Consider the following 15,353-nt stretch of genomic DNA (forward strand, 5'->3'; position numbering starts at 1 on the left):
TTTATTATATACATCTAGCCAAGTTTTTTATGTAAGTTTCCCTTATTTCAAATATCCCTTATTGCCATTTCAAAAACAAATGAAATGGCATCATTGTATAATACTGAAAAAGTATAATTTGCTCAGTTATGATAGTTTTATTAAGTTCTCATTTATTAAATTGATTTTTAAATGTGTGAATAATCTTGCACCAGCTGTACTTTGTCAATATGTTACAAAAACAAACACTAATGGAATCACCACTAGGGGATCAGCAAATGGCAATTGCAGGGTGGCACAGCACAAAACCGCTTTCGGTCAGTCATCATTTTCTGTAAAAGGGATACATTTTTGAATGTCCTACCAACAGAAATAAAAACACTAACCAATCTGAAACTGTTTAATGAAAAGGTGAAACACTGGCTGAAACAAAACCAAATCTGTGATCATTGATTATGTCACTGTGCAGACACACTTATAAATGGACATATACATACAGATATAGAGAGAGATAACACATACACACACATACATACAGATATATGTTGTTATGTTTTTGTTGTTGCTGGTGTTTGTTTTTGTTCTCTTAATAATGGTGATTTATGTAGCCTAACCAGGGACAGGGGTTGCAAATTAGCTTCAGCTAGAAACCCTATATGCAACACATCGGTTCAAGTTATTGCAACCTGTTACAATGTGTCTCTTTTGCATTGTCCCTGACATATAAACAAATAAATAAGTTATAGTAAATGCGAGTGTCGCAAGACCGGAAGTATGCATACTCGCATCGCTGAAGCTCTCCGGCGCCATCTTGTGCACTGAGCCCATAAGACCAACTGCAGAGAAAACGCGGTCTGACGGCACAGACATTCCCAGGACACACAAATAACGGTATGCTAATCCAGTGGTTCCCAAAGGGACCCCGGTGCAGGATGATATAAAATTTTAAAAAAAAAAGGCCCTATATACACTTACGTGTGAAAGGGTTAATTCAATAATTGTTAAATGGTGTTTGCAGAAAAGTCTGATACAAATAAAAAAAATAATATATTTTAATTCAATTTGTAATTTTGTCCCAGACATTACGAGATTACGTCAGCTTCAAGTTACGTACGTAAAGGTGTTTATTTTGCACGTAGAACAATAAAATATAACTTTGTGTGCTTTGAGAATGGGCATAAAATTGATTTGCAGTACATTTCATGCGATGGGAGGAGTTGGTGAGGTTGGGTGGGGGAGGTGTGGGGTCGCGGGACAGCAGGGCATTTATCATGGGGGTCGCGGTCTAAAAAGTTTGAGAACCTCTGTGCTAAACCATTGGTTCCCAAAGATGATTTCTATAAAAAAAAGTTTAGGCCCTATATATTTTTGTTGCAATTAATTCAGCCCTTTCGCACGTACGATCACACCGGTGTGATCAGTCTAAACTGGTCCCTGGAGTGTATGATCACACCGTCCAGTGCGTGATGTGAAATTCAAATGTGCTCTCGTGCGTTGGCTGAGGCAGAGACCGGCGCGCTCAGAGCTGTCATCACAACTTTTCAGTGTTTTCAACCACATGATGTTTATTTTATGTTTCAGGCATAAGTACTAAAAAAAAACCAATACATTTGAGAGTTTGTAAAATACACGCTGATGTCAAAGGAAGAGACAATAATCCTTTCCATTATAATTAGACGCGTTTTATTCATATCAGATACACATTGTCTAAGTAAGTTTACTCTATTATTCTCCCAGTTCACCAGCCACTTACATTTATGTATTTCGGGAGAAGTGGACAAATTCACGTGTTGTACATCCAACAGATCCGATTTTCTGAACTGCGGCTGAGGCACAAACTAATAAAGGTGTTTAAAAAACAAAACACTTCCCCTTGCATATACTTGACAATTGGAATACTAGATATTCCATGCCATATCTAACACATTTGTGAATATTTTGAATAAAAAAGGAAAAATTACATAAAACCAGATCATCATTCATTCAGCTCTGTTGATGCTGCAGTATGACAAGTGACAAGCGGCGATGCGTCACCATGGAAACCATAAAGTGACACATCTAAATAACGGATTAGCATGAGCGTGTGTGTGTGTGTGTGAGCCACTCGGACCTACTGGACTGGTTCCTGATGGCAGAATAATGAATGAGTTCAACCCAACATAGCTGCACAGTTACTTTCCGAGAGAGAACAGGTGGATATCGAGCAGTTCATGCAGAATTGTAACACTGATTTTGCACGTAGAACAATAAAATATAACTTTGTGTGCTTTGAGACTGGGCATAAAATCGATTTCCTGTACATTTCACGCGACGGGAGGGGTTGTTGACCTGGGGTTGGTGGGGGAGGTGCGGAGTCGCAGGGCAACAGCGCATTTCGTCTCCTTTGAATTATAAGGTTCTATCTGACATTTTTGTCAAAATTGAGTTATTCCCATATTATTATTCTATGACAACTTATTTACATTATGTGATTTACATTATTTTTTTTATGTTGTATACATTATGGGATTTTTATTTAAAAAAACAATAAGGTTCTATCTACACAGTCAAATGGAATGCAAAATCTTTGAAGCTCAATATCTCAAAACTACTCGGAATGCAGATAGAACCTTATAATTCCAAGGGCACATATTAGTTGGGTCGCGGGCTAAAAAGTTTGGGAACCCCTGTGCTAAGCGACTAAGTTTTGTGAAGCACTTCATGTTTTTGTTCCACCATTGAATGGGATCCTCATCTTGTGGAATACATGGCTCCAGCTAGAACTCATCTCAGCTGGACTCTCTGTAATCATCGCCGAAGAACTGGCTCAGCCTTTTCCGACTGTTGGGCATTGATTTCATTGGTGGTGGTGGCTGCATCAGTGCCACTTGCATCAAGAAAAATGCTCTGATAATGTTCAAACAGTTTTTTTTCTTACTACTAGTGTTGTCAAAAGACCCGGTACTTTGGTACCAAGTAGGTACTAAAAAAATGTAAATGTGACTGTACCAGGTTTCTTTAAGTAGCGGTGGTACTGAGGACCCGGTCAACCCGGTTCTTGACACATACAGTGCTATGTTTTATGCGAAAGCAGAAAACACGGATGGAATCTCAAAATCCAGTCTTAATAATGAAACTTACATTTTAATATGGACAGTCACGGAATTTGTCAAAGTTAGCATAAATTAATCAAATCAAATCTCCGTATGGACCAGTATCTGTAAATGTTAAGCTGCAAAAGTTGGTTGAAATATGAATCCTGCATGTTCTTCGTGTCTCTGAGTGAATAATGAATGAATGGTTTGTTTACTACATAGACTGAAGCGCGTGTCGCTTGCAGTAATTTCAGCATCTGCCTTCTCAATGAGGACAGAAATACATAAACATCACCAGAACTGTTCACTTCACAAGCATTTTACAGTTTCATTTGAGTAAAACCACTGTCAAAATAAAAGTAGCCCGTCAAAATAAGTTCATTTTTAAATAAAGTAATTGTGCTATAAATATTACTATTATTTAGTAGAATGTATGTGATACTGCTACCACTGTTGAAAAAATTAATAAAACTTTATTTTTTAAAGAAATAAATCACACTATTTCTTCCATGTTTAAATTTTAATAGCAAATCCCCTTTATTTATCAAAAAATTTAAATGTTTACATTTCATTAATTAAAAGACAAATTAAATTTGGGTGAAAATTGTTTACTGTTTTTCATAATTATATTACTTGTAGAAAAGCTTTAAACATAATTGTAAACAAGCATAAAGAATCTTATTGGTTTTATTTTTAGTGATAATTTTTTTTTTTTTTTTATTAGAATATTTTTGTGTTTTGCTTTGGTACCGAAATTGGTACCAAGAACCGTGGATTTTCACTGGTATCGGTACCGAATACTGAAATTTTGGTACCGTGACAACACTACTTACTACTACTTTCACGTTTTCATCGAGGAACCTGAGATGTTTGTGCCGAGGGTCTAGGGCAGACGCGAGTAGAGGAGTTTTAGCTCTGGTTTATTATACCGGAAATTTCTGCGCAGAGTTTCATAATATGTCTTGCAGGCCACTATAAACAATTAAAGGGATGTGTTAAAAACACACCAAATGTAACTATTCAGAAATAAACATAATAGAGGGGGAAAGAAATTGTAAAAATTACTTGCCAACAATGTTGTTTTTCTATCTAGACCTTCATCAGTCAATTGCGGCCTGCAGTCAGGGTTCAAACTAAAAATGTGGTGACAATCTCATTATATGAGTTCAAACTGTGGAAACAAAATTAACAAAATTGCTTTTGTTTATTTGCTTTTGCACAAATGAATGCATGCTAGCCTGTATTTTTCAGCCTTATCCTTGTTCTGGGTCATAGCGTCTACAGTTTGTTTCAGTTATGTAGTCAATGGACTGCCTCCTACAAAATGCAAGAAAAAATTACTGTGAACAAACTTGTCGAAACGTTTGTGATTTCATTTGGGTAGTTAATTATTAATGCAATTTTGGGATTATGCAGACACCTCTTCCTTTTGAACCTCTCTGTCGAGCAGCTGTTAAGAGTCCCTATGACTGGGACTTCCGGTTTTGCCATGTAGTGGAGAGTTTTGCCGCGTAGTGTAAGAGTTCCAACTTAAAATTCACAATTATTTTTCATAACACTATATTGGGGGCTGGTTTGTTTTCTTTACGCTACTTTTGTTCTTGGTTACTTGTTCCTAATGAGTAAAGGTACACGAGCTGGCGGTAAAACCAACCCTCATAGCAAAGTGCCTCATCCTGGGAAAGAAAGCGGCAAGATGTTGGACAATGCTACAGACCCGCTAACAACTGACACGCTGGTGAGCAAACTTTGCAAACTGAGAAGAAACATGACTGGCGAACTCACTGCACTGCTGAATTCGTCGCTTGAGTCTATTCACTCGTCCATTGCCTCTATTGGGTCTACCTTGGTGACTCAGGTGACTACCATCACTGATGTGGGAACTAGTTTATCCGATCACAGTGACAGGATTACTCATCTCGAGCAGGAGGTCTCTACACTTCAGTCGAAGTTGGTGTTGGCAACAGAGGAGAATGTTGCCTTAAGATCTAACGTGGAAGATCTCGTCTCACGGTCCAAATGGCAGAATATTCGGGTGGTTGGTCTTCCAGAGGATATCGAGGGAAAGGATGTCAGGCAGTTTATGACAGATTTATTCAGAGAGTTTGTCGGTGATGCCCTTCCCACCCCTCCAGAGCTTGACAGAGCCCATTGGAGCCTGAGACCCAAACCCTGACAAGGTCAAAATTCCCGTCCGATTATAGTTTTATAGTAGATAGTAGATTTCACCGTTACACTGAGAAGGAGGCCATGCTCAAATGGGCGAAATCTTCCAAAGAAATTACATTTAAAGGTCACAGAATCAAATTCTACGAGGACTTCCGTGCTTTGGTGGCTAATAGGAGAGCTTCGTTCAATAATGTCAAGGGCCTGTTGTACAAACGCAGTGTTCGTTTTGGCATGCTTTACCCAGCCAGACTTCGCGTGTCATACATAAAAAAAAATAATGACAATAATAAAATGTTGTATGTGTATGTATATCTGTATGTATGTGTGTGTGTATATCTGTATGTATGTGTGTACGTGTATATATATGTATATATATATGTACATACATACAGTGGGGCTCGAAAGTTTGGGCACCCCTTGCAGAATCTGTGAAAATATAAGTAATTTTCAAAAAATAAGAGAGATCATACTAAATGAATGTTATTTTTTTTAGTACTGTCCTCAGTAAGATATTGTACATAAAAGATATTAACATTTAGTCCACAAGACAAAAAAAATGCTGAAATTATTAAAATAACCCCACCCAAAAGTTTGGGAACGCTTGGTTCTTAATACTGTGTTCTGTTACCTGCTGATCCACGGCTGTCTTTCTGTTTTGTGATGGTTGTGCAAGAGTCCCTTGTTTGTTCTGAACAGTTAAACTGAGCAGTGTTCTTCAGAAAAATCTTTAAGGTCCTGCAGATTCTTCAGTTTTCCAGCATCTTTGCATATTTGAACCCTTTCCAGCAGTGTCTTTATGATTTTGAGATGCATCTTATCACACTGAGGACATTTGAGGGACTCAAACACAACTATTTAAAAAGATTCAAACATTCACTGATGCTCCAGAAGGAAACAAGATGCATTAAGAGCTGGGGAGTGAAAACTTTCAGAATTTGAAGATCAAGGTAAATTGTACTTAATTTGTGTACCGGGAAACATACAAGTATCTTCTGTTGCTTACGAAGGGCAGAACTAAATGGAAAAAATTATATTTCAACAAAATAAGACAAATTTGGCCATCTTCATCGTGTTCAAAAGTTTTCACCCCCAGCTCATAATGCATCTTGTTTCCTTCTGGAGCATCAGTGAATGTTTGAATCTTTTTTAATAGTTGTGTTTGAGTCCCTCAAATGTCCTCAGTGTGATAACATGTATCTCAAAATCATGAAGTCACTGCTGGAATGGGTTCAAATATGCAAAGATGCTGGAAAACTGAAGAATCTGCAGGACCTTAAAGATTTTTCTGAAGAACGCTGCTCAGTTACACTGTTCAGAACAAACAAGGGACTCATGCACAACCATCACAAAACAGAAAGACAGTCGAGGATCATCAGGTAACAGCACACAGTACTAGGAACCAAGGGTAAAGTTCCCAAACTTTTGAGTGGGGTTATTTTAATAATTTCAGCATTTTTTTTTTTTGTGGACTAAATGTTAATATCTTTTATGTACAATATCTTACTCAGGACAGTACTAAATAAAAAATAACATGCATTTAGTATGATCTCTCTTATTTTTTGAAAATTACTTGCATTGTCACAGATTCTGCAAAGGGTGCCCAAACTTTCGAGCCCCACTGTATGTATGTATGTATGTGTATGTATGTATATATATATATATATATATATATATATATATATATATATATATATATATATATATATATATATATATATATATATATATATATATATATATATATATTAGGGGTGTAACGATACGCGTATTCGTATTGAACCGTTTGGTACGCGGTACGCATTATGTACCGAACGGTTCGTTGGACTAATTATATTTGAAAAAAAAAAAGAAAGTGAAATATAATATGCGTTCAACAAGGTAGCCCAATAACCCAAACGACGTAACAGGCAACGAAAAAAGAAGAAGAAAAAAACACCAACTTATATGTTTATGTTAGGCTACTCAGTCAGGCGCTCGCTCACTCAGTACGCTCTGAGTGAGCGAGCAGTTCATGCACGGTACGCAGTGGCCAATGCGTTTAACAGACCAGAAATAGAAGATCCTCCAATAACCAACATGTCTGGTGTTTTGGTGCACTTTGGATTCCCAGTAAGCTATAATGATGATGGCAAGAGAGTGGTGGATAAAAAAACAACGGTACGTTGCATCTACATGACAATAGGGTACACCAGTGAAAAAAAAAAAAAAAACACCAGCGGGAATACTTGAAACATGTCAACTCTTTTACGCCGACATCACCTTAGTGTGTTAGTATCTGGGAAAAGACGAAAAAAAGGAGAGACATACACGCGACAAACTATCCCCGCAGCATTTAGACAGACATTTCCAACTGACTCAAACGGGGCAAAAGACATCACCGCCGTGATTGGTAGGCTACATTTACATTATAGCCGCGGATATGAGACCTTACTATTTACCATTCATTCTATCATCACCATTATAGCTTACTGGGAATCCAAAGTGCACCCAAACACCAGACCTGTTGGTTATTGGAGGATCTTCTATTTCTGGTCTGTTAAATGCATTAGACATTTTGCAACGAGCCTTCAGCACGTGCTGAGTGAGCGAGCGCCTTAGGGGCCATTCACATATCGCGCCTAAAAACGTGTGGAAAACGCTAGGCGCGTCTTTCTCCTCCTTTCCAAAGCACTAGAGCAGTTGCGCCCCTGAGGCGTCTACCTTTGCTAAGCAACCATGACGTGCTCTCTCCATGAAGACGCAGAAATTTCAGCAAAGGATAAATGGATTTGCAGCTCTAAAAAACGCTTGCAGTAGGCTAGCTCTGCTACTAAATTTATTTCAAAATTGCAATCCATATACAACTATGATCAGCTGTTCCTTCATCTTGGCTGAACTTTCAACGTTGTTACGAGAAAGGATGAAGCTGATTGGTTAGTTCTTGTCACATGACCCGTGGTGCGCTTGCGGCATTCTGAAAAGTTGAGATGTTTTGAAATTTTTGCTGTATCCAAAACGTACCGAATCGTGAATTTTGTGAACCGTTACACCCCTAATAAATATATATATATAATTTTAATATTAGTCTGAGTCAACTCCACTACTTAATCAGTTGCAATAACTTTTTACTCTGGCAACTCGCCATGTCTAAGTGGACGAGTATCAGTAGGGTCTTTCTTTTGTTGTTTTTGAATATATTTGTGTTTTTGTTCTCTATGTTCTGGGGTTGTGTTTGATGGAGGATTATTTTGTCTTATTTGGCTTTTAATTTTGTTTTTCACACGTTAACCGTCTTGATGCTAAAATAAAAAATAATTTTTCCCCCAATTAAGTTCATTATGTTCTCCTTTGCAGTTCTATGAATAAGACCCCTGTTGGCTCAAAGGGGGGAGGGGTTGTGCACAATATTAGATTAATTATATGGAATGTACGTGGGTTAGACGGCCAAATTAAACGTTCCAGAGTTTTTTTAACATCTAAAAACACTGTCCTCTGATATTATATTTCTCCAGGAAACGCATTTGCGCACAGGTGATCACATCAGATTGTGTAAACAATGGATTGGTCAAGCGTATCACTCTAGTTTTAATAGCAAATCCAGAGGTACTTCAATTTTGATACATATAAGAGTTATGTTCCTAGCAAAGCAAGTAATCTCAGATCCTGAAGGACGCTTTGTAATTGTCAGTGGTGTTCTTTTCCATACCCCTGTTGTTTTAGTAAATGTATATGCCCCTATTTGGGACAACCCTGCTTTTATGCGCTCGCTTTTCTCAAAAATCCAAATCTTGATACCCATCACCTTATTTTTGGAGGGGACCTTAATTGTGTTATCGATAATAATCTGGATAAATCTGTCTAAATCTACATCTTCCACTATGTCCAGGTCTTTAATTTCACTTACAATCCAAATAGGCTGTGTAGACCCCTGGGGCTTTTTACATCCTTCTGATAAAGTATTTTCGTTTTTCTGTAGTGTGCACCAGGTTTACTCCTGGATCGATTACTTCTTTCTTGACAAAGCCCTGCTTTCTTCAGTTATTTCTTCAGATTACTCAGCCATTGTTATTTCCGATCATGCCCCACATATTTCTTTTTTACCTGCTTTTAAGAGCCGACCTCAGTGGAAATTCGTTGGAGGACTTCTTGCCAGAACTAATTTCTGTGAATTTTTATCCAAAAATATTGACTTTTTTCATTGAGACTAACAAAACTGAATCAGTCTCTGCTTCTCTTTTATGGGAGACATTTAAAGTGTTTATTCATGGCAGAATAATTTCTTTTATTGCTCACTTAGCTAAGGTTAGAAAATCTTGTCAGCAAGAGCTTATCCGTTCAATCCTAGAGGTGGATAGCCAGTATTCCAGCGATCCCAAATCTTAGTTGAAACGTTTGAAGTTGCAAACTGAATTTGATTTGCTTTCAACAAATAAAGCAGAATATTTACTTAAAAGAAGTAAAGCCACGTATTATGAATATGGGGACAGAGCAGGCCGTCTTCTTGCTTCCCAGCTTAAACATCAGTTCGCATCCCGCTTTATTACACAGATTTATGATAACCATTCTAATAAGCTTGTTATTGATCCTCAAAAAATTAACTGTCTTTTCCTCCTTTTATTCCAGTCTCTATACTTCTCAACCTCCTTCTGACTCCTTTATGGAGTCTTTTTTACATTATTTAAATATACCTACTATTAATACATTAATACAGGAGACATTGGATGAAGCTCTTAGATTAGATGGAATCAACACTTACATTGATCTTATGCAGTGTAACATGGCTCCAGGGCCTGATGGCTTCCCCTTAGATTTTTATAAGAAATTTTCAGTGCAGTTAGCCCCCTTATTGTTTGATATATATATATATATATACAAGGAGTCATTTGAGTACGAGCATTGAATCAAGCATCTATCTCCCTTCTATTAAAAAATAAAAAATAAAGACCGAACTTTATGCAATAGCTATAGACCTATCAGTTTATTGAATGCAGACGTAAAAATTCTAGCAAATGTGCTGGTAGGGTGACCACCCGTCCCGCATAGTGCGTGCGCGCACAGTGTTTGAAGCCCAATTCATTCGTCCCACAAATTGAGACTGTCATGCATAATCAATGCTTGCTCAAAAAAAGTTGGTCGCTCTATATCTTCGAGTCCCAGGCAGCCAAACGAACATTACTTGACAGTTCAGCACGCTGTTGCTACACCCACCCCTCAGTTGAACTGCTGACTAGGTTGTTGTCAACTTTTTCTTTGTTGTCATGACAGCGCACGAACGTGCATACCAGACACACTGGGAAGGATCTTTTAGATGCACGCTTTTCAATTCAAAAAATGGAGAAAGTGAGGCACCGCCATCATCAATTAAAAAAGAGAAGGTGTGTCCTGTTTCAAACTGATTTGTTTTTTTTCATGTTCCTGCCTTTGCTAACATGTAAGTTCTCCATCCTTTCTCCCCCTTCTCGTTCCGTCTGGAGTTGTGAGTTTAGACTTTTTTTTTTTTACTGTTCCTGTGGTGTTGAGCAGAGCAACTACAATTCATTTTAATCCTATAATTTATTTAAAGTGAATAAATTGTAATGAAAAATAAATAAAATAGCTAAAGTAAATTGTAAGTGGAAGTGCATCTGTCAAATCTGTCATGAGCATACATCAGCAATTACACACGTTTAGGGGAATAGGGCATTATTAATGTACCATGTAAGGTGGTATGTGCTAGAAATGGGTAAACCACTATCAGTGAGTCTGCCCATGGGGTGGGGGCGGCAGTGTCCCACATTGTCCCTTAGAATCATACCCCTTGTCCCCCCTTGGGCTTATTAGCAAGTGGTCACCCTAGGTGCTGGCAAAGCGCATAGATCCATGTCTTCCTGATATTATATCTAAGGATCAGTCGGAGTTTATTAGGGGACGTCAGATGTCACCTAATATCCGGCGTTTGCTAAACATTCTTTTTAGTCCATCTCTTTCTACTAACTCTGAAATGATCATTTCCCTTGATGCTGAAAAAGCATTTGATCATGTCGAATGGAATTATTTGTTCACTGCATTAAAAAAAATTTGGCTTCAGGAATAATATTATTTCATGGATTCGCCTCTTATACACTGCTCCCTCTGCAAGTGTTAAAACTGCTGATAGTTCATCATTCTTTCCCCTCTTCCGCGGGACACGGCAGGGTTGCCCTCTCTCTCCTCTGCTCTTTGCCTTAGCTATGAGCCTCTTTCTATCGCCTTAAAAACATCTCCCGTCTATATGTGGGATTCATAGGGGTAGCCTGCCTCTTTCTCTAGTAGGAAGAGTGGAGACCATTAAAATGAATGTTTTGCCACGACTTTTATTTCTTTTTTAGTATCTCCCTTTTTTTCTACCCAAATCTTTTTTTAAATGCTTAGATGAAATTCTATCTTCATTCATTTGGGCAGGTAAGAATCCTAAGGTTAATAGATCTATCCGTCAACTAAACAAATGTGACAAAGGTCTAGCCCTGCCTAATTTTAATTTTTATTGCTGGTCCGTTAATATTTCTAAGATTGTCTTATGGTGTTATGCGTCGGAGGTCAACTGGTGCACTCTAGAAGCTGCTACTTGCCTTTCTTCTTCCTTCCCTGCACTGGTTTTTGCTCCTTTGTCTCTGCGTCCCTCTAGTTATACTAAAAATCCCATTGTGTTATCGACATCAAAAATTTGGAAACAATTTCGACAACATTTTCATTTAGAGTCACTATCCATCTCAAGTCCTATTTGCAATCATCATTTGTTTTTGCACCCAGGTATTGTTCACACCTTTAAAAGATGGCGCGATAAGGGCACATTTTGTTTTTCAGATTTATTTATTGATAATTCTTTCGCAACATTTACCAATCTTACTTCCAAATTTAACTTGCACCCTACAGGTTTATTCAGGTATTTTCAACTCCGTAATTTTGTCAAAACCACCCTCCCCAGTTTCCCTCTATTAACCTGAAAAATCTCTGCTTGAGAAATTGTCAACTTCTACAGGTGGTAGTCGTATATACTCTATTCATGCTATGTTAGTCTAGTACATATTATCTACTGCTTGAAGATAACTTGGGAGAATGAATTGCAAATCCAGTTATCGCAAGAGCTATGGTCTGAGGCTCTTGCTAGAGTTAACTCTACCACTGTATCTGCTCGGCTAAGTCTCATTCAGCTAAAAGTCTTGCATCGAATACATTTGACCAAAGCTAGACTTCATAAATTGTTTCAACAAACAAAAGACTCCTGTACCAGATGCTCCTTCTCTCCCGCTGATCACACTCATACGTTCTTTAGCTGCCCAAAATTGGCCTCATCTTGGGCATCTTTTTTTGACTTCATGTCTAGGGCTCTGCATGTTTCTTTATCTCCATGTCCCATAGTTGCCATCTTCTGTGTTTCTCACTTGTCTTCTATCACAAGGCAGAAAGCAGAGGTTATTGCCTTTGCCTCTCTGATAGCTAGAAGGTGCATCTTGTTGCATTGGAAGTGTCCAGCCCCTCCCTCAAATACCTCTTGGCTAAAGGATCTGATGTCATTCCTTTCACTTAAAAAAAATAGAAATATTCTACTCGGGGCTCAATGGATAAATTTTATAAAATTTGGGACACTATTCTAAATCTTTATGAAGCTATGTCCTCTCTAGATTCTGACTAATTTTATAAATCATGGATATGTAAACATTGAAACGATTTTTGATCCAGTATATGTGTGCACTGTTTTGGATGCATATCTGTATGTATGTATGTATGTATTTTATATATTTATTTATATATTTATTTATTTATTTTTACTATGTGCATCTTTAGTATAATTGTATACAAAGACTGTTGATAGTTTCTAATCCTCCTGGGGGGGTTCTTAGGGTGGGGAGTGGGCGGTGGCTACGTTGAAATGTGTAAAAAGGGGAAAGTGCAGACAATGTTTTCTCTTTTATGAATTTTTTTTTTCCCAAGTTTTTTTTATTTATTATACAGACAAAATAAAAAACAGAGTCGCTATGAGTTAGCCTTTCCTCCAAAGACTGAAATCATTCGTTGAAAGATCTAAACTCCTGGGAGAAATTGGCAGAGAACTTACTTAACTCATGTGAAAGCCCACTTATAGCTGCCAGCAGGACCCTGCTATCATTGTGGGACTTGCTGGTTTCAACCGAGCGCTGACCTCCTGTTCTCTCTCATGAGGCCAATAAGGAAGTGACTAAAACTGCAATTCATCCACTCGCCCCTTGAGGCTGGCTGCAAAAGGGAGTCAGTCCTGTAGATGTTAAAATGCCCAACTTTACAGCAGAAAAAAAACATGTTTACAGCCCGGTACAAAAAAAAGATTTCGGTCTAAATGGCTAATTTTGTCCTTCATGACAACTGTGTGGGGGGTGAATTATTATTATTATTATTTTTTTTATAACTCATCCGTTTAAATTATATTTAGACTTAAAGTTCTGCATAATTAAAGGCATGGTCACTTGAGTGACCGGTGGATTGCCGCTGCTCACACTGCCATTGTGCTAGGTTGGGCATGGCTTCAGCAAGTAGCTCCAACCTTTTTGCCCATTTTGGTTGTCCGGAAGACTCACGCGGTGACGCGCTGCAAAGATGGCGACGGCCCGCTCTGTACACTTTAGGGTTCAAAAACATACTTCAGGAGTCTACGGTTGACATCACGGACATTACATCAATGTTTTTATACAGTCTATGGTTTCAACCCTGTGGAGTCTCCGGGGTACTGAAAGTGAGGCAACTTCCAGCCATTGTATGGAGCCATGAATGAAAAGAGTAAGAACATTTTGGAATAGTTATTTTTTTTTTATATACATGTTCTCTTTTCTGACACTGTAAAGCTGCTTTGGCACAATCAATATTGTTTAAAGCACTATAAAAATAAAGTTGACTTGACTTGAAATTTACTGTGTTCAGTTCTTCATACGTCGCTAACTCCGTTTGGATTAGATTTTTGACGATTTGGCTTGATCTTGGATTAATTGGTTCTCATCCCAGATGTCCTAGCAACAGGTCCGTAACATTAAACCTGCTGAGTATCCTACTGATCTAGGGACAATAATAAAAAAATTATAATAATTTATAGATGATAATTTTGTGTAGTCTTTAATACTATAGACACTGAAATATATATATGTCAAAATAATTACTTCATAATTGTATTAGTCTTACACACATGCTATAAAGATAATGTAGAGTTGTGCATTAATTTGAGTGATGACAGCTATTATGGGAGTTGCTTGATGGAGCACAGGAGATGCAGATAACATGATCTTGACCCTTATGATCTTGAGAGCATTAATGCTGTCACGTAACAAATCTGTTGAAATGTAAAATTAAATGAACTGCTAATTACTACATTGAAATGAAAATGTAAAGCCTTTACAAATAACATATATGTAGTTATGTTTGCTAGGCTGTTTCCTTCTAAAAGTCCAGATATTTGTCAAGTTTTTCATCAGGTGTCTTTTTTTTAATTATATGATGTCATTACGTTGCTGTCTAGCCGTCGGCCAGTCGCTGCATTGCTGATCATGATTTCGAGTATCGATACATAACCCCATTTAAACCAACCCATGAATGCACAATTATCTCTGAAAACTTAATAAAGCCATACTAATCATCAACAGCAGGAATGTTCGAAGAACTGAATGAATCAGATCCTGATTAGCATGATATTATCTTGAATGTGACATTTCATCATGGATTTAATAACCCACGTACGAAAAACGGGCCCCTGGCTAGCCAGTTAAATCGGCTTCATTGTATAGGCCCTGGTTTCTGTCTATTCTTTAGTACCTTACATAATAAATAATTGCATCATTTTTACCCTAAATAAAATGACTATATCCACTGTTTCCAGTGGGAGCTAAATGGTATGTACTATAGGACATTATTCAGCATTAACTAAATGATTTTCACCTCCCACAACATCTCATGTGTTTAGACTGTGATTGATTCACATTAGCAAGCAGACAGTCTAGTTATATTTATCTATTTTTGCAGTGACCGGTTGAGTGGCAACTGCCTCTAGTGGTAACTGGTCTAGTGGCAGGTCTCCATGGCAGCTCCCCCACCATGCAAAGATTTTAAGTTTACTAAAATATATATATTTTTTAATTAAATAGTTTTGCTACATTTGCTCAGTGTGAAAGCATT

General features: G+C 37.7%; 1 protein-coding gene across 4 annotated transcripts in view; it reads left to right on the forward strand.

The window, feature by feature from the left end:
• trmt44 (tRNA methyltransferase 44 homolog) overlaps positions 1-15,353 on the forward strand; it is an 81,201-nt gene that overhangs the window by 2,429 nt on the left and 63,419 nt on the right. The gene's annotated exons all lie outside the window — the stretch shown is intronic.

Source organism: Carassius gibelio, chromosome A7, assembly GCF_023724105.1.
Source record: "Carassius gibelio isolate Cgi1373 ecotype wild population from Czech Republic chromosome A7, carGib1.2-hapl.c, whole genome shotgun sequence".
NCBI classification, from domain to species: Eukaryota; Metazoa; Chordata; class Actinopteri; order Cypriniformes; family Cyprinidae; genus Carassius; species Carassius gibelio.